The following is a 27,251-nucleotide window of genomic DNA, read 5'->3' as shown; positions in this document are numbered from 1 at the left end:
TTTAGACATTAAGAGCAAGCTCATCATGGGCTGAGTATGCCCAAGCTTTGGCATCCTCATTTCAATCATCAGTCACAAGGAGTTACAATACTATGAGTGGCATTTTGAAAATGCATGCTTCTCATTATAACCAACTTCTGTCTGAGAAGAGGGCTATTTTCCAAATCCATGGCCTTGGTAAAAAAAAATAAAAATAGGCCGGGCGGTGGTGGCGCACGCCTTTAATCCCAGCACTCGGGAGGCAGAGCCAGGCGGATCTCCGTGAGTTCGAGGCCAGCCTGGGCTACCAAGTGAGCTCCAGGAAAGGCGCAAAGCTACGCAGAGAAACCCTGTCTCGAAAAACCAAAATAAATAAATAAATAAATAAATAAATAAATAAATAAATAAATAAATAAAATAAAATAAAATAAAAATAAACATGAGCTTCAATTTATACATACCCTCAGTCCATGGCCTTGGCAAAAAAATAAATAAAAATAAAATGAACTTCATTTTACACATGCCCTCAGCCCTGATGAATTCCTGAGCTTCAGAAAGCCTTTACTATCATCTGGTCAGTTGTGCCTACAACTCATGCCTCTACCCTTAACAATCTCACACCACCTCCTTCAGCTCCAAGTTCAGTGTGTGGTGGCCATGTCTGAGACTTGTCTTGGTGAAGATTTAACCATCCAGGAGCTAAGTTATAACCAAAACACAGAGAGAAGACAACATCCCAATAGAATGTTTTCAACAAACACCTGAAATAGGAGCAATTAAATGCAAGCCTTGTGAGCACACTGAAAATGAGGTCTCCTAATGGATTTCATAATTGTAATGATTTCTCCATCACTGTTCCATAACAGGCTCCTTCTTATGTCCTTAGGAACAAATAAAGTGCTTCTCATGTGTGCAATTTGAAGAATTTGTTTCAGAGCCATTAGCTCTTTGGCCAGGGACTATATTTATTTCTAGATAGATAGATACAGCCATTGTCATTTCATGATGCCATTAGCTCACTGAGACTCGCATGGGCCATTTCTCCCCATATTGCCCTTTTGCTCTGTTTTTCCAGAGTGTGTGCAAATCAACATCTGCAGAGCCCTCAGCTTTCCTGGATGAGGTTCTTATAGCTAAATAAAGCCTCTGCATTATAAAACTGTACCTGAGAGCTAGACAACACCTTAGAAGTCCAGTTCTTCACTTCTGTTCACAATGAAATAATGAGGCACAAAGACTGTGTCTTGTCCAACCCACAAAGTCCAGTTAGTGGGAAAACTACAGCAAGTATGAAAACTTGACTTCCTACTTCAGGGCTCTTCGCCTCACAGAGTGAGACCCTTGGATTTCAGCCTATTAAAAACAAATTATTCTCTAATAGTTAGAAAGCAGAGGCTGTTTTCAGGCTATTCAGGTACCAAATGATGATTTATGAGGCTACATTAAGCACACCGTTTTCAAAAGCCCAAACAAACCTTCATTTACATGCAGGGAGCAGTTCTCTATGGCTCCCCTGAAGATCTGCTCTGTTCCTACTTGCCCCCCTGGGGGGGGGGGGGAATGTATGTGAAATTCTGATGGTGGAAAGCAAGAAGCCCTTGAGAGAAACCCAAACCCAAAGCCTGAAGTTGCCCAATGCCGCTGGACAGGGCCCCAAACTGCGAACACACGAAAGCTGCTGTGAATACCTCCCTTCTGTCTGCTTAGTTCTTTCTACCTAAGCCTATGAGAGTCAGCTCATCAGATGGTCAGTGTGTTATTGTGTGACTTCTCCTGGGGCAATGTGGACAGACGCCTAATAGTACCAGATAGGGCACTGATTGCAAGCTAACCTCCCCCGGCAACTGCCCCCCCAAAAAATCTACATAAGTCTAGCTTAGTGAATGGGGGAGTCTGAGGTCACAGGCAGAAGCATGAGTGAAGGGTAACTTTTAGGATCAGGCTACTAAAAGGCAACCAAAAAAACCCCACCCCAGCATGGGTTAGGCCTCCAGAATGGCACTCCCTGAGTCCCCTGAACCACTCCCAGGCAGCTGGGCCAGTCAGGGAGTCTCTTGGGTCTGGCAATGGTGACTGACTGTTTGATTTTGGAGGGGAGTGGGTAAGGGTCTTGTGACTCTTAAAGGATTCAGCTCTCTGAGACTTCTCCAAGTCTTAAGAACCTCTCTCCAGGGAGGAGTCCTTCAGTTCGGAGGAAATCACGTACAGTAGTGTCTATTCGAATCCTTGATTTAAAAAAACAAAACATCAACAACAAAAAAACCTCGATATTGTTATTTGCAATCAATAAGAATTGTCAGTTAATGATTATCAGAAATCAACCTAAAATTAAACAGAGAGGCTTTGGGTGTGGTCTGGGGATAGATTGCTCCTAAACAATGTCCCCATTCCTGTGAGGATTGGTTAGCTGTGGCACCTGCTCTGTCTGTAAAGCCCCACCTCAGACACCAAGCCCCAGATGGACTTCATCTCCTGCCCATTTCCTGGGTCAACACTCCATGGCTCTTCAGTCCTGGTTAGTGACCAGCTGGTGGCAGGAAGCAACCCCCCCCCTTCGGCACTTTAAGGAAAGGGGCTGTGCAGAGAGGGGACTTGGCCAGTCTCCTCAGTGTTACAGAAAGCTGAGCCACACAGACACCTGAGCTCGGAGTTTCCCAACTCTTTCCCCTCTCTCCCTGTCTCCACCACCCTCTGGCACTCACCTGCTTCTCTCCACAGTCATGCACAGCAAAGCTCTGATTGTCTGCCTACACCCTAGTCTTCCTGGGGTACCCACTCCAGCTGCCATTCTGGAAGACCCACATCCAACACCCCGTTGTCATGTCCCCGATCACCTTTTCACACTTTGGGAAACCTCATTTTGGCAAACCATCAATGTTGCTTCTTCCTCGATCAGGGGCAGCCTTGGTCCAATCAGGGATAGTTATGGGGCACTGTCCTATGACAAACCTGTATGCCTGGGTCTACTTTTCTGAAGGGAATGAGGGTGTCGTGTACTTATTTTCACGCCCTAACCCTTCTGTGTACACCAACCCCAAAAGCCTCTTTCTGCCAGCACCATAGCTTGCTCCTCAGGGTTTTCTCTCACTACCTCCAAGGCAGAGCGGATATGCTGTGAGTTTGAATCCTCCTTCACCAATGCCTGGAGCCAGTGACCCATGGGAGTTAGCAAGTGACCTAGTTTAGCTCTTGGTGGGAAAGCAATGTGGGATGTCCTTTGCTCTGTCTCAAAATCGCCCATCTGAGTAGAGCCTGGGCTGCCCATGGTATCAACCTGCTACTATTAGTTGGCTGCCATGCTCTTCCCATCCCCTTCTAGAGCTCCTGTGACCACCTTCTAATTAAACCCCTCCACTGTTATCTGCACTGGGGGGATCCTATCTGCAGTAGCAGGAAATCCTCTCTCTGCAGGGATGCTAGAAGACAGGGATGGGGCATCTCCAGGACTCCACTGTTCTAACATTCTAGCACATCTCACATAGCCTCCCCTTGCTTGCACACCTGTCTACCCAAATGACAGTACGCTCTTAAATGGAAAGGATGGTTTCTTCTGCATCTTCTAGATTCCAGGGTTTATATATAACAGCCACATGCGGTTTGTTAGACAGCAAATTGGATGAAATCTGCTAAATGAGCCATTCCTCCAAATGCATCCCATGACTAGATGAAACCACACCCAGACAGTCCCTTTCTGAATCATCCTATCCTAAGAGTCCCTCATTCATCAGGGGGTGTTTGAAAGGCACGCTATGTAATCTCCATTTGCAAACAGCACCTACACAATAGAACACAGTGAGAACCACAGCGGAATTAGTACAGCCTGTTAAATCTTGCAAACTTTTAGTAGAAAATAACACTAAAAGCATGATTGCACTTCAGTCACATCAGGAAAGTGTGACTTTTACCTGACTCCAGAAATCCCCTCAGTGAACTGGTTATTAAACAGGGAATGTGGAAATATTTATAACTCATTCATTTACATAAACTGTATTAGATAATAAATTATCGCTCCACTTCCCAATTCACAGTACGGTAAGGCAAATTTGCCAAGAGATTTGGATTTCAGATATAGGCGTCTTTTCACCCATATGCAGCTGAGCAGTGAACTGGTATGCTGATTAAGCACTCACCACCTTACAGTATCAGTGAAAAACACTGGACAGTGCTCCTAAAGCCAAACAAGCCACTTCAGGAAAGTCTTGGCCTCAAACCCTAGCCTTACTCACTTATTTTAAATAATTGTGGGTGAATTATGAAATGAAAACAACCCTATTTTGAGCTGTGTCTCATACAGAGGGAAACCTGTGCACATGCACACTCGAGCACACACACACACACACACACACACACACACACACACACACACACACACAAATGAAGAATTAGACCCATGAGTATTTCTAACTAGCATAAAAGGCAGTGCATAAAACTTGAGAGTTGGTTTTAATCTGACTCCATCCTTAGCAGCCTTGGGTTTCTCATCTGTAAAATGAGGATCCTTAAATAATACCTAGGACATTGGTAAGAACAAGATGATGGCATGACAACTCTGGAACACAGCCAGGGACACCACAGCATTAGCAGGAAGGATGGGAGTCTTTATATAGTCCAATAGGAGGGAAGGGACGCAGTTCTTTTGTCCCATTTTTAAGCCATAGCCGTAGGTATGGTCAGAGGTAGAGATAGGTAATGTCACGGTGACAGCAGCCATACATATTTCCCACCCTTGGGACAATAACTCTTTACTAAAAAGTTCACTGAGTTGGACTCCTCAGACCTGTGGCCTGAGCCTTCTGAAGACTCTGAGATAGCAAGCTCTCTAGCTACTGCTGTCTCCCTGAAATCAGGATGTGTTTACCACTGCACCCTGTCTCCCCGGACACCTACTGTGACCTTGCAGTGAAGAGTAAGCTGCAAAGAACCTGGAATTCTAACTTTGCTTTTGTGTAGTGTCTTCCTGCCTCCTGGCACCAAGGCTAGGCCAGGCTCAGTCAAGTGGTATAGAACTTGTCTGTATCCCAACCTCTGAAATCTCGTAAGAGTCTGGAACAGCCTTCATTCTCAGGATCTCAAGGGAACTGAGGCTCGCACCCCATTGGTTCCCTCATAATAGCCTGTGGCCATGATGCTGCTTTTCTCCTGATAGTTTGGGAATTGAAGGATCTCTCCCTTCAACATCTCATCATGCTGCCTAGGGTGTGACACTATAACTCTTCTCATATTCTGGAAGTTGGAGGTATATGTCCTCAGAGCCCATCATGGTTGCCCTATGGCCATAATAATACATCGCGCCCAACACTCTCCCACTTCAAGGTTCATCATGGCTGCCTATGGTCATGAGCCCATTAGCCTCTAAGAAAGTTCTCATGGATGGTAATTCATCACAGTTTCCTTTTACAAAGCTCTCTAACAGTTAACATACTATCTTGCATGATGTCGAAGACTGTCTAACCATGCTGATGGCTGGTCTTCACTGCTTACATCTTCATGACTGAATCCCATACAAGGGAACAATGGTCAGGACATTGGACTTCAGCAATGATCTCTTACCTAAGATCCAATTCTCTCATTTCCATAATATCCTTCATATGTGTGACTTGACAGCACAGTGGCTATTGCAAATCACTGTATCAAGGGACACAGTGGCCCACTGGCATCAGGGACATGGAGGGTAGGTCATTCTGTTCAAAGAGGAAAGAAAGGTGCACAAAAAGAAATCACCCAGGCAGGGCGCTGGTGACACATGCCTTTAATCCCAGCACTCGGAGGCAGAAGCAGGTGGATCTCTGTGAGTTCAAGGCCAGCCTGGTCTACAGAGTGAGTTTCAGGACAAGTTCCAAAGCTACAGAGAAATCCTGTCTTAAAAAAACAAAAAAAACAATTGAAAGAAAGAAAGAGAGAGGGGGGAGGGAGGGAGGGAGGGAGGGAGGGAGGGAGGGAGGGAGGGAAGAAAGGAAGGAAGGAAGGAAGGAAGGAAGGAAGGAAGGAAGGAAGGAAGGAAGGAAGGAAGGAAGGAAGAAAGAAAGAAAGAAAGAAAAAAAGAAAGAAAGAAAGAAAGGAAGGAAGGAAGGAAGGAAGGAAGGAAGGAAGGAAGGAAGGAAGGAAGGAAGGAAGGAAGGAAGGAAGTCACTCAGTTTTTAGTACAGGGAACAGAAACTTAGCATCTTTAAAAATAGTAACAAACATACAAATACAATCACAAATCATTTTAGTATATATGATTCCATATATATGCTTGTTAGTTTTTTCAACTTGACACAAACCACATCACTTAGGAAGACTGAACCTCATTTGAGGAATTCCCTTTATCAGATTGGCCTGTGGGCATGTCTTTAGGGCATTTTCTTGATTAATGATTGATGTGGAAATGTCCACTGTGGATTACAACCCCTGAGCAGGTGGTCTTGGTTTATATAAGAAGGCAGGGTGAGCAAGTCACATGGAGCAAGGCAGTGAGCCACATCCTCCACGGCCTCTGCACCAAGTCCTGCCTCGAGGTTCCTGCTTGAGTTCTTACCCTGACTTCCCTCAGTGATGCCACTGGGATCAGGACATATAAGCCAAATCGACCCTTTTCCTTCCCAAATTGTTTTTGGTCATGGTGCTTACCCCAGCAGTAGGAGATGAACAAGGACAATAGAGTTACAAACCTATTTGTATATACAGACACTCTTGGCACCTGAGAGTGGTTGGTCCCAGGACCCCCACAGATACCCAAATCTTCAGTGTTCAAGTTACATGGAATGCTTTATCTTATTAACTCCAACCACTCATAATATCCAATTCAATTAAATTCTATGTAAATAAGTTGTACTATGTTGTTCAGGGAACAAGGACAAGAAAAAAAAGCCTATTCATGTATAGTATAGATATAATTATTTCTGAATTATGTTCTCTCCATAGTTGGTGGAATTCTGGGATATGACACCCAAAGATAGAGAAGGAAAACTATTATTTTTGTGTCTTTGGAAAGTAAATGTTGTTCTACATATGGTGTTTGCATGAAATTATTTAAATTATTTCCGCTCTCAGGAAAGTCATCTTTTAGATGCTCTGCCATGATGCTATGGAAAAAGTCATTTTTGGTAATAGGCAATTTTAAATCCAGAAGCTTCCTAAGACAGCTTTGTGAAAGAATCATTTCTTCAGTCATTACATTTATGTAAATGGTCACAAAAACATTTTGTAAAAACTGTTTTTCTCCTCGGTGGCTGATGGCCCATAATTTTCCAGAGAACAAGTGTAAATCCCGTGGTGTCTCTAAGTTGTTAGCATTTAGTCTCCTTTGCCTGAGACAGAGGTGAGGAGGTCAAGCTCCCATCAACTGAAAATCCCTTCAAAGTTTAATAACTGGAGTCTCAAAGTTACCCTAAGGTCCTCTTCTCCAGTCTCCCCTTCTCTGGAGTCTACCTCGGGAGGTTATTTTAGCAGTGACAGAAAGGGCATGGAATAGAGCCCAGACACCACCCCAGCACAGCTACCACCCATGAGCCTCCAGACTCATGTACATCTACCACCCATGAGCCACCACCCCAGCACAGCTACCACCCATGAGCCTCCAGACTCATGTACAGCTACCACCCATGAGCCTCCAGACTCATGTACAGCTACCTCCCATGAGCCTCCAGACTCATGTACATCTACCTCCCATGAGCCACCACCCCAGCACAGCTATCACCCATGAGCCTCCAGACTCATGTACATCTACCACCCATGAGCCTCCAGACTCATGTACAGCTACCACCCATGAGCCTCCAGACTCATGTACATCTACCTCCCATGAGCCTCCAGACTCATGTACAGCTACCACCCATGAGCCTCCAGCCCTGCATACAGCTACCACCCATGAGCCTCAGCATTTCTGGGCACAGACCCCATCCTGCTGGCTTCTGGTCTCTTTTCTCGATCTCATGGGACCTTTCCCCATTGTCCTTTTCTAAAACAGCTCTTTATCATGCTGTGTGTGCTCCTAAGTTCCATCCACCCCCTCTGTTAGTACAGGACTCAGAAACGAACAGACAGTTTAAGCTTAGTAGAGTAGAACTACACAGCTCACTCCCAATCATGCACATTCAGCCAAATGGCTACCAATACGTGCTCCCACGATAATCCCCGGAACCTGGGAATGTTAGACTGTTTGGAAAAAACCAACAGTACAGGCAGATCCTATTAAACTACAGATATAATGATTTTGAGATGAAGAAATTATCCTAGATATCCGATTGGTCCCAGACTGTCATTATTTAATAAGAGCGACAAAGACACAAGAAAAGACGGTGGCAGAAGAAACAGAATAATGTGGCCACGAAGTATCTGGAGCCACTAGAAACTAGGACTCTTCCCTAGAGTCTTAGGGGTGAATAAATACCTTGATTTAAGCCCAGAGATGCTGATTTAATACTTGAACACTAAAACCATGAGACAATGGGTTTCTGCTTTTTTTTTTAGGGGAGTGGGAGCCAGACAGGGTTTCTCTGTGTAACAGCCCAGGCTGTCCTAGAATTCACTCTGTAGTTCAAGCTGGCCTTGAACTCACAGAGATTGGCCTGCCTATGTCTCCCAAGTGCTGGAATTAAAGGCATGCACCACCATCCAGCTTGGTCTTGTTTTTTCAAGACAGGGTTTCTCTGTGTAACCCTGGCTGTCCTAGAACTTGCCCTGTAGCCAGACTGGCCTCAAACTCAGAGATCTACCTGCCTCTGTCTCCCAAGTGCTGAGATTAAAGGCATTAAACCTGGTGGTTTTTGTTTTTTGCTTTTTGTTTTTTTAAGACAGGATCTCTCTATGTAGCCCTGGTTGTTCTGGAATTTGTTATATAGACCAGGCTGGCCTGGAACTTGCAGAGGATTAAAGGCATGCGCTATCATCACCTGAGTTTTTTTAAGTGATACATCTGTAGTGATGGAGAATTTGTTACTTTTGTCTCCACTTTCCTTTCTTCCACAAGAAAATGCTTATTGGAGTATGTAATGGAGCAGTTGAGAAGAAACTTAATCTTTTGGATTCCTAAGTTCACAATGCAGAGAGAGGGGCTTCCTGGGAGTATGAGACGGACCAACTGTGTGATGTTGGGGGAGTCTGTCTACCTTTCCCAGTCAATTTTCCACTTTACAAAATGAACAAACCTTCCAAGTCTTCCCAGATCACCCCGTAATGCTCCTCAGCTTTCCACTCAATTATCATCTGATTCATCGACTCCCCAGGGATGTCACCTCCACTTCGCCTCCATTCTCCACCCCAGTGGCTACTGTCCACATCTATTTCAGTGTTCACTGCATTGAGCGCCCCAGAAACAAGAGGTTAGCCAAGACTTCAGCCTCATCCTGTTCATTGTCTTCAGTGCCCAGTTTAGGAGCAAATAGAAATGAACTAACTAGCAAGTTGTTATGTAGTGATGACATGAACACCCAGGTGAGTGACAGAAATGTCCAAGGATAAGGACTTAAAAAGAAAAAAAGAAAAAGAGTCCAGGCACCCACAACTCTGCCTCACATGAGCCATTCACACACACAGTCCCAGGATCCCTAGTGGTTTTTTGTGGTGATTTACATGTCTTCAACAATGTGGATTTGACTTCTTTTATCTACTTAATAAAACTGAAGTTATAAATAAAAAACAACTGTGGTCCCTTCCCCTGGAGACAACGAGAGTTTAACACTGAAGCAGATGCCCAGACTGCACCATGGTGCCAAGACTTGACCCCATCCAGATGACAAGCACTGCCCTCGGGGTCCTGCACCACTGTGATGTCACTGGCTAGCAGCTGGGACTAAAGATGGAAGCCATTCGTAACAGACATCAGGAGCTTGGTTTGGGTTTACCAAATAATCACCCAAATCAAAACTTCTTAGGGAAACCTGGAAGCTTCATGTAAACAGTCATTGGAATTTATCCTGGGTTATTTTACTAATCAAAATTAGGATAAAAACTCTGCTTTAGTAGGAGATCAGCCAAGAGTAGATTCAAGGACCTCGGAGAGATGGGATTGCCCCAGAACCTATCCACTCTGGAAAAACAGCCAGGATGCCGTTTGAGTGGGATTCATTTGTGGTTACTAGGACCTCAGTGCCTTCTCCTATACTACAGCAAAGCTTCTCAAGATGTCAGCTCTTGGGATTTATTTCTCACAACTATTTACCATGATAATCTTCATCTTTATAAAGGGTAACAAAATATTAAGACGTAAATGGGTTACTGGATGCAAACCTGAAGCTCTCTTCATAGCAACTCTTTAGAAAATTGAGGGCCTAACACAAGTCCCAAATGCTCCCTACATGTCATCCCACAGCTTGAAATGTTCCTGGAATTATCAACTCCTTTAATTGTTTTAAATCAGTACCTAGACCAATGACTCAAATTTTGTCTCTCAGAACTCAGATTTCTTATTCTCCACACGAAAATGCTTCTAAAAGCCCAGATTTTAGATATGGTAAATGGATTGAAGAGTATCTTAACATATGCCTATAATCCCAGCACTCGGTAGACAGGGGCAAATGGATCTTATATTCAAGGCCAGTCTGGGCCAAATAGCAAGACCTTTAGTCAAAAAATAATAAATAAATAAAAAAGATTATGTGTGTTAGCTAACCTTTCACCTAAATGATATAAGAGATAGCAAAACAAATACATAATTATAATTTTCCCAACTTTACACTATTCTATTTTAATTTCTTTCAAAAATTTAAAGAAATGCTACTGTTTGAAAAATAGCTGATATAATTATCAAATTGCTAATAAACAGCCATGGGGTAAATGTGTTATTTCAGTCAAAATGATTCAAACAAAATTTTCATTTAATATAACTGATATGGTTACAGACTGATAGATAGACAGACACACACACACACACACACACACACACACACACACACACACACACACACTGTTTCAATACTGTTTCTGCTGCCAGAGACCTGGCAGCTTTCACAGAAGGCACAGTGGAATGTGCCAGAAAACAGTAGCATGTACGAAGGCAACATGATGTCTTGGTTACTTTTCTAGTTACTATGACAAAATGCCCAACCAATGCAGCTCAAGGATGAAGGGATTTATTTTGGCTCACAGGTCAAGGGTGCAGTGCGTCTTGTTGGAGACATGTTGGCAGGAACTTACAGGGTTTGTCATACGGTAGCCACAGTCAGGAAGCAGAGAGCCATGAATGCTAGTGCCCATCTCATTCTCCTTTCCTGAAGTTCAGAATCCAGCCTACTGAAGGGTTTCACCCACATTTAGGGTGGTCCTTCCCACTTCAATCAACTCAACCTAAAAAGCCCCTCCCAGACACGCCCAGATGGTTGTCTCCTAGGTGATTCAGGATCCTGTCAAGTTGACAGTATTTTTTTTTTTTTTGTTTTTTTTGAGACACAGGGTTTCTCTGTGTAGCTTTGTGCCTTTCCTGGAACTCACTTGGTAGCCCAGGCTGGCCTCGAACTCACAGAGATCCTCCTGGCTCTGCCTCCCAAGTGCTGGGATTAAAGGCGTGTGCCACCACCGCCCGGCTAAGTTGACAGTATTAACCATCATCACACACAGGAAGCAGCGCATTGGACAGATGGTCTTTCTCCTGCAGGATGGCAGGAACATAGAGGGTGACAACTGAGGTGACCGAATGAGCAGATCTAGAAGAGAGGAGGTGGCAGAATGGCAGGCCAGGCTAGAGAGAAAGAGGAACTCACCTGGGGAAAGAAATCATAACATGTGTGGAAAACAGAAGGCAAAACATTTACCTGGACCAGAGGACTTGGGTAGAGAAGACACTGAAAATGTCAAGTTGCAACAGTGAAATGGAGACTCTTATGTCATGCTGAAGAGCTTGAACTGGATGGATTCCTTCAGGGAACTGGAAGGCGATGGAGATGGCCACACAAAGAATAGCATGACTCAGCAAGATTAATGTCCTCATATTGTATAGAATGCAGATGAGCTAGCAGGGTGAGTTACAAGAGGGGTAGCCAGTGTAAGCTCACCGTAACCAGCCATCTCACTGAAGGAGGAAAGGGAAGAAAAATGTAAGAGAGTCCATAAAGAAAGAGCAGCCCGGCTTGAGAAGTCAATCAGGTAAGGAGACAGAGAGAATATGTTATAATAAAACACAATATGCCAAGGCCCAAGTGCACTGGGGTCGTTAATAAGAAACAATGCAATTTCAAGAGCATAAAACATGATGACTGTAGATTTTAGATATGGTAAGTAGATTGAAAACATAGCTCAGCACAGATCTATAATCCCAGGTAAGTGTATTGAAAACATAGCTCAGCACATATATATAATCCCAGGTCAGTAGACTGAAAACATAGCTCAGCAGATATCTATAATCCCAGGTCAGTAGACTGAAAACATAGCTCAGCCCATCTATAATCCCAGCACAGCACTCACTAGATTGAGGCAAATGGATCTTGAATTCCAGGCCAGCCTAGCTACATAGCAAGATGCTGGAGTGGGGCCGGGGGGGGGGGGGTTGTTTCCCTCACAGTTCACACTTTTGTGAGTTTTCAGACTCCTGAGAACCTACTTTGCAGTGGTGAGAGATTGATTACCCAATGAGAGGATTTCTAAAGCGACCTGACTGCGTTGAACAGAGAATCTACATGGTGGTCTGAACAGAAAGAGGAAAGGTTAGTTTAAAAGAGGGATTGAGTTTATACAGGCCATCACATAACTGAAAAGAATTTGAACTATAACAATATCAGGCTTGAGGAGAAGCCCTCCCATCTAAAGCCAAGAGTTAACCAAGGCTGAGATCCCTTTCTCCAAAGGATGAGATCTCTGCCTTACCCAAGGCTGAGATCCCCACTTTTCTCAAGGCTGAGGTCCCCACCTTACCCAAGGCTGAGATCCCCAACTTACCCAAGGCTGAGATGCCACCTTACCCAAGGCTGAGGTTCCCACCTTACTCAAGGCTGAGGTCCCCACCTTACCCAAGGCTGAGATCCCCACTTTACCCAAGGCTGAATGCCCACCTTACCCAAGGCTGAGATCCCCACTTTACCCAAGGCTGAGATGCCCACCTTACCCAAGGCTGAGGTCCCTAACTTACCCAAGGCTGAGGTCCCCACCTTACCCAAGGCTGAGATCCCCACCTTACCCAAGGCTGAGGTTCCCACCTTACCCAAGGCTGAGATGCCACCTTACCCAAGGCTGAGATGCCCACCTTACCCAAGGCTGAGGTCCCCATCTTACCCAAGGCTGGGGTCCAACTTCTAGAAAGAGCACAGTTACAGCTTACTGGATGACCAAGAAGGCATTGCCAGGTGATTTCATGAGGAGGTGTGTTGGCTTCCCACTGTTCTAACAAACTCCTGAGATACTCAGCACAGGAGGAAAAGATAATTGAGCTCCTGATTTCAGAGATTTCAGCCCGTGGTTGCTCAGCCCCATTGTCTTTGGGCCGGTGTCAAGGCAGAAGAGTGTGGTGGATCAAGCTGCTCACCTCATGGCAGCCAGGAAGCAAGGAAAAAGAAGGAAGACACTGGCATCCCACAATCCCTCTTCATGGACCCAACTTCCTCCCACTGGATCCCAACTCAAAGTTTTCAGACTTCTCAAATATACATAGGAATTGTGATTAATTCTTTAGAAAACCAAGATGCCCCTGAAAGACTGCTGTAACAGTCTCAGAATTCCAAAATGGCTGGCTACATGCTACATCAAATTTAATAACCTTCCTACATAAAACATGAAATATGTAACATAAAGTTCTCCTTTCACTATAGTAAGAAAAAATTGAGAGATCACAAAATGTCTGTGAAATGATGGATTTCAGTAGCATTAGGTTAGCTGAGGTAAAACTTGCATGCAAAAATTTACTTCCAATTTTTCTTTAAATTATAGAAATCGTATTTTTTAAAAGAATGTCTCAATAAAGGCTGAGAAAAAGGGGCAGAGAAAAGGCTCCATCAAAGAACACAAAAGCATATGAATTACTGGAAAACAGAAAGCAAACAAAACCAGCTCACTAAAATCCACTCAGAGAGGAAAGAAATCCGCCCAGGGAGCCAAATATATTGGCTTCTGAAACAGGAGAAGGCTCCTTTGACAAGGCAGCCCCAAGGGGCTCTAGGCTAGGGGACACCCATAAGCACATTTGAGAAGTGAAGCTTTGTAGAGACACATAAAATTCACCTATGTATATATGACATGAAGAAGTGAGACTGTCCAGAGGGCTGAAGGGGACTAATGGCAGGAGAAGGGGACAGTCTGATCCTCTGACAGGCTCATCAACAACAACCCAGGGCAGACAGCCAGACAGCTCTGAAGGAAGGGAATTGCTTTCTGGAGAGAGTGCCTAAGACGAGCAGTGAGGACCAAGAGTCGATTTGGAAGTGATTTAGGACCAACAGAGTTACCAACAGGACCCTAAGGAAAACAAGTCTGTCCTAGAAGCATCCAAACCCTCACTCTAGTAATAACTGATTCCCCACACAGAGCCTTCTCCCAGGACCTAATCCTACCTGTAGCCAGACTCCAGCACAATGTCAACCAAAACCAATCCCCACACAAGCCTCCAACCATCCCCATTGTAACTTCCACCCTCAACCTGTTTCCTTGATAATGTCCTTGATGTCCTATCTAGGTTAAGTAGACATTTATTTTTTTTTTCTCCCTGGGAAAGTTCCCACACAATACCCACTCAGGGAAAGGCCTGATGGGAAAGCCGAAAAAGGAAAATTTAAAAGCAATTGCAGCCTCAGCCATGCACAGAACTCCCAAGTTTTAAAACTCTGGTGACCACCCCCACCCCCTGCCACACCCCTAGAGTTTTAAGGAAAATCAGTGGGTAGAAGAGCAAACCCAGGAGAAGCAGACAGGAAAGACCAGGCAAGGACAGAGCACACTTTAAACAAAATCTCAATGACATCCTCTGAGGGTTGAGCAGCTACTGCATTCCTAGGCCACTGATGCTGAGGGGAGCCAACAGGAAGTGAGCAGGGCCCGGAGCACATCAGAAGCCACAACGTAGATGGCTCAGTGTTCCCTATGAATGGCCTAACCCCAGTTCTGCAACAATACCCAACTTCCCTCCTTTTTATAAGACAGCGTACAATTTTTCAATGAAGCAAGAAATTGAAACACAACCACATAAGCATGAACTCATCTGGCAAATACAAACCAAAGAACAGGTAAGGTCATACTAGTATCATCTAAAATGTAATTCAGCAAAGCATCAGAGAATGGTACATTAATTGCTAAAGATATAATCTACCTGCGAATGCAATCATGAAGAATTCTTATGTCTCTGGGGGAAAGACTGTTAATTTCCTATTCGGTGTCTAGTCTTCTTTTGAGTCTTAATAATAAAATGTTAGTGTTATCCAGGTGGTGGTGGCACATGTCTTTAATCCCAGCACTCAGGAGGCAGAAGCAGGTGGATTTCTGTGAGTTCAAGGCCTGGGCTACAGAGTAAGTTCCAGGAAAGGCGCAAAACTACACAGAGAAACCCTGTCTCGGAAAAAAAAAAAATGTTAGTGTTATTCAGAGCAGCCAAGTAATTAAAATCCACTATTAAAATCCACTTTCGTACTACCATCCAAGTGGTGGGGTGGCCATTTAAATGCTGATCACTAGGGGAGATTAGTATGCATTCTCATAGTAGCCTCCAGTTCCTTCTTCCTGGATGATAACCGGATGCCATGGATGAAGCCAGCAGCCTCCCCACTCTCCAGAATGAGAGTCACAAGCTGAAGCCAGTGGAGTGGGGAACCTGGAGTTTCCAGGCTTCTGGTGGCTGGAGCTGCCACGCCAGGTCTCTTGGGTAAAGAGAACCCAGCTATTGAAACCTTGGCTTTGAGGTTTTTGCAGCTGGAGCCAAAAGCAGTTTCTAAGTCATAAGCATGTCACTACTTAGCATTGAAATATGTAATTATGGAACCAAGCTAGGTGCCCCAACAACAGAGGATGGATAAAGAAGGTGTACACAGCAGAATAGCTTCCCACCGTGAAGAAGAATGAAGCTCTGTCATTTGCAGGACAGTGGATGCAACCAGAGGTGATCATATGAAGTGAATTAAGTCAGCCCAAGAAAGATAAAGATCATGTTTGATCTCTTCTGTGACTCCTAGATTTTTATACATACACATAAAAGTCATGTATATATGTAGGACATGAAAGAAAACTGTCCAGAGGGATGAAGGAGACTAATGGGGATGGGGGAATATAGAAGGGTATGGGGGGAATGTACTCAGCATATTAGATATGTGTGCATGAAAACCTAAAAATGAGTAAGTTAGCAACACAGAAAATAAATATAAAAGCAGCACATAAAGCATATTTGTCAGATAAAGAGGATCTGATTAACCAATAACCAGTACGCCTGCCTCTAAAATCAACTGACTTTCAACATTACAGTTGGGGGTAGGTTATGTAACAGCAGCAAGACCCAGCTCCATGCTGTCAGAGATGGAATTTAAAATTTAGAAATGTACACAAATAAAAAAAAAAAAAGAGGGAAAGAGACCATGCAAACACAAGCATAAGAATCAGCCACAGTCAGCAAGGAATACCGCAGACAAATGCCCGCTGTGGAAGGCGGCTCATCCATCAAGCTAGTTCTAAGAGTGCCGCACCTACCAACAAGCAGAACTGACGGGAGAAACAGACAAATCCACAATCAAGACCAGAGATTTTGCCATTTCTTTCTCAGTAATTGGGGGGAATGTGGACAGAAAATCAGTAAGGATATAGGAGACTTGAATAGCTTCAGCTGAGAACTCAATACCACTGACATTTTACAGATCATCTACCCATCGTCTGCAGCTTACTTCCATCACCAATGCATACAGAGGGGTCATCAATATAGACTTTACTATTGGTCAAAATCAACCGAGAAGGCAAGTGAAATAAGAGAGGATGATGAAGACTCCACACAAGTGACAAACCGACTTCCACGGAGCGCCTCCAGCAAACAGGAACAAAGCACTCTTAGCAATCCAGATCAGCCAGTACCCCAAACAGACAGTGTGGCGGGCGGGCACCTAGCTCAGCAGTCAGAAGCACTTGCCATGCAAGCCTGTCCACTCAAATTCAATGCCCCAAATCCACACTGGGGGCAGAAAACCAACTTCAAGAGTTGCCCTCTGACCTCCGCAAACACGCCGTACCATGGGCATGTCCCCATACACAATAACAATAAGCAAAATAAGTTTAAATACAAAAGTGGACACTGTACCTGGCTACTGTAGGCACTTCCAAAAATGTCCCCCAGAAGGTCCTATCCCACGCCCTGTGCAGGCTCCTCCCTGTGTGTGTGGGACTGACTCACTGACTCCCTTCTAGTAAATGGGACAAGCTGGATGCAATGGTGTGCAACCAGGCCGTACAAAACTGTGTTTCTCCCTCCCTCCCTCTCATTTTCTCTTTCCAGGAGGACACAGCTGCCATATTGTTCGTTTGTTTGTCCCCACCCTGCACCTATGACAGCTGCCATATCTGAAGTCCCCCAGTGGACGACAGTGGTGCCTACGTCTCTCTAGTCCCTATGAAGTCCCCCTAGGCCAGGAATCTTACAAAACATACGGAAAACTCACTTGAATCTTCAGCCCAAACCACCCAGCTACACTGCCTCAAGTTCATGCCCCTCAGAACCTCTTCTGGAAAAAACAAATGCTACCTCAAGTTACTAAGCTATTAAATAATTTTTTAAAAAAACACTCAGATTCTCCAAACCACGAAGCTATGCAATAGTTATTAATGACCAAAAAAATAATAAAAAGAAATCCTTCATTCCTTTCAACTAACTCTTGTTTATAGAAGCAAATCAAACTGAAGCCATAAACTACTGATAAGTAAAAAAATGAGTAAAAATGAAAACACCATACTAAAGCCTGTGAGATGGACCAGAGTGCGGGAAGGATAGCTCCTAGTTTAAAACGCAGCATGTGTTAGAAACGGGGACTGAATGGGAGGACGTGGATAAAGGAGTGGACAAACTGCGTAGAAAGGACAACACGATAAACCTAAAACCGGATCAGGCAATAAAAATATTAACTAAATGCTTTCAATAATGGACTTAGTAAAAAGCAAAATTCATTTTTCAAGAAGAGCACTAAAGAAAAATACTTGGAACATTTCTAACTGCTAACTGGCGTCAGGAGGGAGAACATAACGAACCCCATCAGCGAGAAGAAGGGGTGTAACTATAAACAGGGATTCACTGGGACCTTTCGCTTTTGTTCACATTTATTTATTTATTTATTTATTTATTTATTTATTTATTTATTTATTATTTTTTATATTATGTATTGTTGGGGAGTGCCACAGCATTCACACAGAAGTCAGAGGACAATGAGAGGGAGGCAGTGCTCTCCCCCACCACCTCATGGGTCCTGAACTCTGGTCACAGGCTTTCCAGCAGTACCTTTACCCACCAGCTATGGTGGTTTGAATGAGAATAGCCTCCTCAGGCTCCTGTATGTGAATATTTGGTTCCCAGGATTAGCAGGTGTGGCCTGGTTGGAGAAGGTGTGTCGCTGTGAGGGGGCTGTAAGGTCTTGAAATTCCATGGCAGGCCCAAGGCTACAGATCAGATGTGAGCTCTCAGCTACTGCACCATGGCTACCTGCCTGCCATGATGTTCATGGACTCACCCTTTAAAACTGTAAGCAAGCCCCCAATTAAATGCTTCTCCTGTAAGTTTCCTTGGTCATGGTGTTTTGTTATGGCAACAGAACAATAACTAAGACACCAGGCCAGCACAGTTTAGGGTTTTTGGAAATAGGGTGCCTCCGGCATCCTAGGCTGGCATTGAACTCCCTACATAGCCAGTAGTGACCTTGAACTTCTCCTCTTGCTTCCAACTCCCAGGTGCTAAGATTTCGAGCATGCACCCCTGTAATCTGTGCCACGTTTGTGTGGCGCTAAGGATTGAACCCAAGGCTTCATGCATGTTAAGTCGGCACTTTACCATGGGCTGTATCCTCAAGCCTTAAGTTACTTTTTAAGGAGATATACTTAATCCCAGCTGGCCTCAGCCTCCTGGGTGCTAGGATTACAGATGTGCAACACTATGCCCTTAGGTTGCTATTAAAGATCTGTAACATAAATTGCTAAACAGTCTTATTAATAAAAAGCCCAGAGCCAGATATTGGGGTGACAACTGAGATCAGAGAGCAGGCCAGCCACGTCTTACCTCTAGGAAATCCTCAGCCAAGAGAGAGCTACTTCCTGTACACTCACGCCTCTATACCTTTCTGTGCCCTGCCATCTCCACGTCCTCTCTCTGCCCAGCTACATCACTTCCTCTTTCCAACCAGCTCTATCATTTCCTGTCTGTCTGTACAGACCTCCAGACCTCTATGGTTAACTAGCGCTGGGATTAAAGGCGTATGCCACCACACCTGGCTCTGTTCCCTGGCCTTGAACTCAGAGATCCAGATGAATCTCTGCCTCCTGAATGCTAGGATTAAAGGCATGTGCTACCTACCACTGCCTGACCTCTATGTTTAATAGAGTGGCTGGGTTTTTCCTCTGGTCTCCAGGCAAGCTTTATTTATTAGAGCACAAATAAAATATTGCCACAAAGATCTTATATAACTTTATACCCCAAAAAGGAAAATAATTGAAATAATTTTCTCATCTGGCTAGTAGAACTTTCTGTGTGAATGGCAATGTTCTGTCGGTGCTGGGCACTGGCCACATGAAACCACAACACAATGAGGAATGGGTTTCTATTTCATTTTATTTTCATTCAGTTTAAATAACTCCCCTGGCAAGTAACAGCTATACTAGACAACATGGCTTTAGAAAAAAATTGCAAAAGCTAAAACAAGTTCAGAAATTTAGCCCTAAAAACATGAAAGAATTTGAGAGTACTGGAAGATATGCTCTAAAATTTACTTTAGCCTTAGACATTCTAACAGGTAACTTCTGCCAAAATTTCCCAAGCAAAAACTATGTTACAAGTCAGAGTGTAGAAAAATATCCAAGGAAAACTGATTTCTTCTATGCTAGCTCTGCTACTGAATTCCAGTAAGAAAGTGTGTCTATTAATGCATATATACACAGGTCCGTACATGTACATGCATACATTCACAGCTGTACACATGTGCATATGCACATACACTGGTATATATGTATATATGTATACATGCACATATACACATTCAGCTATATACATATATATACATGGGTATATGATATATAGGTATATACAAGTACATGCATACACACATACATGTATATGCACACTTACACACAAATGTATTAATGTACATGTGTGCATACACACTCAATTATCCACATGTACATGTGTATGCATACATACACCCAGCTGTACACATGTGCTTCTGTACATACATACATATACACAACTGTACTCATATGCATGTATACATACACACATCAGCTGTACACACATACATGAACAGATGTGCGCACACAGCTGCACTCATGGACTGCAGTAAGATACAAGAGCAGCATCTGAGTGACTCAGTGGCCAGGACTCAGCAAACCTAGCTGACCCTGGACCAAATCGAGCCTTTCCCCCTTTTCATGTGGAACACAGGTGAAGGAGGTCTCCGTCCTTTTCAGCAGTTGGAAACTAGGTTCTTCTATAGTCTTGATGCTTCTTGATGAATGCAAACCTAAGTACAAGGCAAAATAGTACGTGTGTGCAACAGCCACACACAGTCATTCCTTTCTCACCACAGCATTAGGAGCTGTGAGCATGTAGAAACAAGAACAGAGAAGTGCTGACATGTGTCTGAGGTCCCACAGCACCTCTTACAGAAGACTGAGACTGGAATCCAGAATGTCTGTTCAAGACAGCACTATGCTCAGAGCCATGCCATGGAATCCTTAAAATCCAATGATAATAGTGCAGGCCTGTGCAGAGCTGGGGGAGCATGGAATAGTGGGGCCAAGGGAGGAAGAGAAGGCCTGAAGGACAAGGAATGCATGCTGCAGCTCTTCATTGCAGGTGTTCTGTGCCATCTCCTTTTCTCACAGCGGTCTCACAAGGTCTGGATTCATCTGCCTCTCAGACACAACTGACCGCATAGGCTTAGGAGTCAGAAAGATGGTTCAGTGGGTAGGGGTGCCTGCATGCAGGCCTGACGACCTGAGTTCCATCCCCAGGTCCCCAGACTCACAAGGTGGTGGGAGAGAATCACTCCTGAGAGATGTCCTCTGACCTCCTGGGATCATGACACATATGCATGTGTGCGTGCGCGCGCGCACACACACACACACACACACACACACACACACACACACACACACACACAAAATGATGATGATAATAATAATAATAGTAATAAGAAGAAACATTTTAAGATCTATGTGCATAGTAGTTGTTCAAGCAATGATTATACCTAATTAAAGGTATTTGCTAATGGCTGATGGTGGCACTAGTAATACTTATGTAAAAAATTAGGGGAAAATAATATAAAATCTCAGGACTGTAGCTAGAGTTTTCCTGCCTTGCCCACAGTCAGAACAAATCTTTGTCACCCACCAGTCCCACAGCCGCTCAGACCCAACCAAATAAACACAGAGACTTATATTGCTTACAAACTGTATGGCCATGGCAGGCTTCTTGCTAACTGTTCTTATAGCTTAAATTAATCCATTTCCATAAATCTATACCTTGCCACGTGGCTCGTGGCTTACCGGCATCTTCACAAGCTGCTTATCATGGCGGTGGCTGGCAGTGACTCCTTCCACCTTCCTGTTCTTTCTTTTCTCCTCTCTGTTAGTCCCGCCTATACTTCCTGCCTAGCCACTGGCCAATCAGTGTTTTATTTATTGACCAATCAGAGTAATTTGACATACAGACCATCCCACAGCACAGGACAGATCAGCATTAGTAAAAAATAAACTTTGTCATTAATTGTATTGTAGAGACATGAACTTTGAAGTCTACTTAAGTAATCATTTGGGCTGGAGAGATGGCTCAACAGTTAATAGCACTGACTGCTCTTCCAGAGGACCTGGGTTCAATTCCAAGCATCCACATAGCAGCTCACAACTGTCTGTAACTCCAGCTCCAGGGTATCTGGTGCTCTCACACAGACATGCAGGCAAAATGCCAAAGCACATAAAATAAAAATAAATAAGTTTTTTTTTTTTTAAAGTAATTGCTCCCTTCCCTCTGGCAAAACAAAACCTCTGTTTCCCCCTAATTCTCTGTTCGTGTGAACCAGCCATGGAACTGAAGTCTGAGCAGGAAACCAGATCATCACTGTCCAGATGAAAGGTCAACAAGTTGTTATCTGTATAAAACTATGTCATCCATACATCAGACCTGGCAGGCTCGTACAGAACATCTGTGTTGCAAAAATTATGCTGTGTTTTGGATTTCAACAATAAAAAATGAGCAATTTTTCATTATTATCTGCACATAAACATGCAAAGTCTTTTTATTATTTCTTAACCTTCAAAGCAATTTTACCTCTAAAAATCCATTTATTGGATATATTAGAGTCCCAGTAATGTTTAAAAATGTTAACATCTGTTCGTTATGTGTGAGAGGTGGGTGCATGTGTGGAGGCCAGAAGACAACATCTGAGAGGCGGGTCTCTTTTCCTACCATGTGGGTTCGGGGCCATCAGACTTGGCAACAAGCGCCTTTACCCACTGAGCCCCCTCCCTGGCCTCTGCAATGATTTAAAATAAAATAATTTATCAAGATTTTGCTAACATTGATGAAAGGTGGGCTGAAAACAGTCATTTCCTAGAACAAAATAGCCGCCATCAACCCTTTTTAATTTTGGAGTTGAAATAGATTATTCTCACATACTCCCCAGCACAGTTTCCCTCCCTCCACTCCCCCAGGTCCCCTGCCCACTTCCCCTTTCTCCCAGATCCACACCCCCTCCATTTTTGCTTCTGAAAAGAGCAGGCATGAGGGAACATTCAAACGAGGGAGGGGATATAAAATTATGGGATTGCTGTCATAGTAACAATACAAGCAGCAGTAAGTGATGATGATGGTTGAACAGTTAATGTGGGCCAAAGGCAGTGCTAAGCCCTCCCTGTATGAATTCCTTAGTTCACACAACACTGTTACAAAGTAACCACGAGTTGGACCTTCCTGTAAAAGGTCAGCTGAGGTTCTAAAGATCTTGGGGGGGGGGGCATCTGCGCTGAAGGACAGCTCTCACATATACAATTCACATGCACAATACCTGTATTTCATGAGCTCTGGGTTAAACGAACCAAGCTTCCTAGACTGAGACTAGAATACTGTCATCTTCACACCTAACACCATTAACTCAGGGAAATTCCATCTGGGTCACAGTTCAGCCCACCTCGGCAAGGTGCTGAGGCCTCTTGCCTGGTGACCTAAAGAATTACAAGTATAAATTTCAATGTTCCCCCTCCCCCCGCCCCCCACCGTTTGCTGAGAGGGAGCGAGAAATGCAAAGTGCATCCTGGGGCTGAAGCAGATGTTTGGTCTTCCTGAGTGGGCGGGCACAAACACAGACATCTGAGTTCTCACCTCCCCAAAACACCAGCCCACCATGATTTCACAACTAGGCTGATTCAAGCCAACTCAAGCCAAATGACAGTAACGCAGCCTCCATCTCTCCCCGTTCCCCATCACCCAGCCGTGGGCTATAGCCAACAGAACCCAAACCCTCAATTCTGCCCAAGCCAGGAAGTGAGTATAGATCCTGAAGAAATCTTGGTGAGAGATAAAAAGCATGCCCTCTGGAGCACACAGTACAGTGAGTAGATGACTGGCCAGCAATAAGCTTCAAGTCAGAACCAGGTGGGGGGACACACTTGGGAAGCAGGCTCTGCTGGCTACTGAAAGACCCCTGGCTGAGATCTTCCTCCGGGAGAGACCCCAAACCCAAGGAACACACCGAAACCACAGATCAGATGCAAAAGCAAGAGGGTTTATTTAGACCAGGTACCTGGGGCGAAGTCTCTTGGAGGACTTGCGCGCTTTCCTAGGGCAAGGGGGACTTTTTATGGGATCCCAGGGGCAGAGGCGCGGTTACAGAAGCGAGAAGCATAGTTACAGGGTCCCTATTGGTTGTTTCAAAGAAGGCCAGGGTGAACTTGGGGTCATATGTGTGTGGCTGATTTGGCCTTGTCCAGGCCAGCTGCTTATTCCTCAAGGCCAGGGGGCCAGCCATAAAATATCCTGATTTGACTTAACTGTCTTTCTCTCAAGGCCGCCGACCACAGTTATCTCTCTCAAGGCTGGCCATAGCTATCTCTGTCAAGGCCGGGTGGCTGGGTATGGCTGTGAACTCCTGTTTTTCTGATTCCTTTAGAATGGCGTTTCTTAGGCTAAGTTATAGGGGGGGGCGCATTTTATTGGCCCAAAGCCCCATGTCCTCATAATGGAGCGGGGGTCTTTCATTCCCCCATTTTCTTTTGTACCAAATGAAATCTTTCATTTTAGGATGGAGAATAAGGGGTTAACTCTATCTCTGACTGTCTGAGCCTCTGATATTGCTGGGTTAGGATCAAAGCCTGGGCAACAGAAACCTTATCCTTGATGAATTGCACCAATCTGTTGAGGATGTATGACCCAAACAATAAAATGAGCAGAAGGATGATTAGGGAGCCCATAATGGTGGAGACAAGGGTCGTAAACCATGGTGACCTTTGGAACTATTTTTTAAATCATTTCTGTTGAGCATGGCTACTTGGAGCTGTCTGAATTGGCCGGTCTCTATAAGGGCTGCAGTCTTGTATCTACCCCAGCAGCTATTCCGCCCATGGTAATTTTTTCCAGTAACAGGGCCAGCATCAGGGAAACAGGCTCTCTGGTGATGTCCCTCCTTATGTCAGGAGGACTATTAGGGGGATCAAGGGGACCCCCGGGTGAGTCTTATCTTTAGTGGGTTTGGAGAGCGTTGAACTAGATGTCTCGGTGCCCTCAGCTTCGTCGGGTTCTTTGGCAGCCTTTACATGTGACGTGTGGACCCAAGCCGCTGTCCTGTCAACCTCGGCTCTAGGTTCCTAGATTGATGGCGTCGGACCCAGACAGAGTCCCCAATCTTGAATGGGTGAGGCACCACCGGGCGGTTCAGTTGCTCCCGGCAGGCAGGGGTTTTCACACCGTCTTTTGTATCAGTTGGAGGGCTAGTGGCAAAAGAGGAAATATCAGAGTAAAGGAAATTTACAATTGGTGGGGGAGCCCCATACATGATCTCGAACGGGGTTAGGCCATGAGGCCCAGGAGTGTTCCGGGCTCGGTAAAGGGCTAGGGGGAGTAGGAGCACCCAATCTCTAGTGCCAGTTGCAAGCGTTAATTTGGTTAAAGTCTCCTTAATGGTTTTATTTGTACGTTCTACCTGTCCTAAGCTCTGGGGGCTGTATGCACAATGAAGTTTCCAATCAATCCCCAGTAGCCTGGCCACCTCCTGACTTACCTGGGAGACGAAGGCAGGCCCATTGTCTGACCCCAATATCTGGGGTATTCCATACCTGGGAAAGATGTCATCTAGGAGTTTTTTTTGGTTACCACGTTAGCGGTCTTTTTCTTGGTAGGCAAGGCCTCTGTCCATCTATGATGTAAGCTTGTCGCTCGGGGCTCCATTTCGCCCCCATTTTCTTTTGTTAGTTCCTGGTCCTCCGGGCTTCCGCCATCCGGAGGGCCTGGGTCAGCGCGATCAGCTCTGCCTTTTGGGCCGATGTTCCAGGTGGCAGTGGTGAGGTCCAAACTATCTCCGATTCGGTGGTGACGGCTGCTCCGGCCCTCCGTTCTTCTTCTTGGAGGAAGCTGCTCCCATCCGTGTACCAGGCAGCAGGGTTGCGGGGTTGAGGGAGACAACTGGTCTGCACACCACTCGATCTGGGGGCTGCTGGACCAGAGCTTTCACCGCATGGGAGGATAACACAGTTAATGGCTGTCCCAAAGTCAGTTTCCCTGCATCCTTGAGCAAAACAGCAATGGCGGCTTCCCCACGCAGACAGGGGGCCATCCTGTAGCTATCGGGCTTTTATGGCCCCAATCTCTGTACCAACATTCCTTTTGCAAAGCCTGAGTTCTCGTCCACGAACAGTTTAAAGGGCTAGGACTTGTAGGGGGGGTCCCTTTGGGTCCTGTCCAGATGCCAGCTGAACCTTTTTTTTTTTGGTGGTCCTTTGATACCTCCTGTTACCTGTGGCCCCCTGGACCAAAGCTGTGCGGTCACTGAGAGAGCTTCCGGTATGGGTCAGGACTGAATGTTGAGCCCCGGTGTCCACTAGGAAGGTCATTGGCTGCCCCCCCATCTTGAGAGTTAGCCTGGGCTGGGGGGGGGGGCGCTCCTGGCCGTGACCTTCTCAATCTTCCAGATTGAGGACCCTTGACTTAGGTCTCCGAGACCCTTGAGGCTTTTTTTTGATCAGTCACGAGCCCAATGTCCTTTTTGTTTACATTAAGTACTTTGTCTTTGTCAAGCAGTGTTTTTTTTTTGATCTCCCATCCTAACTTCCTAACTCCCTCTCTGACCTGTCCCTGAGACATTACAGTGGCCAGGACTTTTTTTGTTTGTTTTTCCTCTCCCTCTGTGTCTCTCTAAGTCTTTTTAAAAACGCGCTGCCGGCGTCTCTTTCTGGTAACCTGAGCCCAATCGGTAGGGGGTCTAGAGCCCCTTGGAGACCAGCTAAGAGCAACTGGCGATAGAGACCTAGGTGTTCCCTACCTTTGCTGGTTTGTCCCGCCTTCCTCCTAGGCGACCGGCAATTGGGGAGGAAGCAGGAAAATCATCCTCCGCTGTTTGGGGGCCGCTGCAGGAGCCGCCGGTCCCTCCGGCGCTGTCGGGGGGGGGGGCTGAGGGGAAGAGAAACGGCTTAACCCATGGGGGAGGTTCTGTTGTCAGGAGTCTCCACATGGCAATGTATGGGACCTGGTCCGGGTGGCCATGGGGACTGGAAGCAAAAACTTTTCTCTCCACCTGTGAAATAAGACTGAGGTTAAAGGTTCCCTGACGAGGTCATCTTACATCTATTTTAACCTAATCGGCCTCGCAAAGAGTGATTTATTTATTTTTTTTTTTTACGACTCCTTTGTTGTTGGCTCGTGTCTTTACGTCTGACCAGTGTTTAAGCATGAGGCTCAAGGGGGTGGTGACAGTCTGTCCTATGGCTGTTTTTAGGAGGAGAACGGTTAAACAGAAAACAAAAAAACGACAGACCAATATAAATAAGACTAACACTCGCTGCGCGGCTTCGGTTCCAAACCGAAAGCAAAACCAGAAAAACCGTGCCCCCAGAGGGGTCTTCAGATCGTGCCTCAGAGGGCACTTCAGATGAACCGTGGAACGTCTTCCAGGTTCCCAGATTTCCCTGGAACGTCTTCCAGGGTTCAGTGGCGAAGTCCAGGCCCGTCG

General features: G+C 45.1%; 1 long non-coding RNA gene across 2 annotated transcripts; it reads right to left on the bottom strand.

The window, feature by feature from the left end:
• Positions 1–23,795: 23,795 nt before the first annotated feature.
• On the bottom strand, positions 23,796–26,556 carry LOC143269051 (uncharacterized). 2 transcript variants are annotated; one of them, XR_013045366.1, is made up of 2 exons: positions 25,308–26,556; positions 23,796–25,017 (listed from the first exon to the last, which is right to left on the bottom strand). It is a non-coding gene; the product is annotated as an uncharacterized LOC143269051 (long non-coding RNA). The 2 variants fall into 2 exon arrangements; XR_013045367.1 differs by having other exon boundaries at positions 25,363–26,556.
• Positions 26,557–27,251: the final 695 nt, after the last annotated feature.

Source organism: Peromyscus maniculatus, chromosome 1, assembly GCF_049852395.1.
Source record: "Peromyscus maniculatus bairdii isolate BWxNUB_F1_BW_parent chromosome 1, HU_Pman_BW_mat_3.1, whole genome shotgun sequence".
Taxonomy (NCBI): Eukaryota; Metazoa; Chordata; class Mammalia; order Rodentia; family Cricetidae; genus Peromyscus; species Peromyscus maniculatus.
The sequence above is the reverse complement of the archived record's forward strand: the minus strand, read 5'-3'. Positions and strand labels throughout refer to the sequence as shown.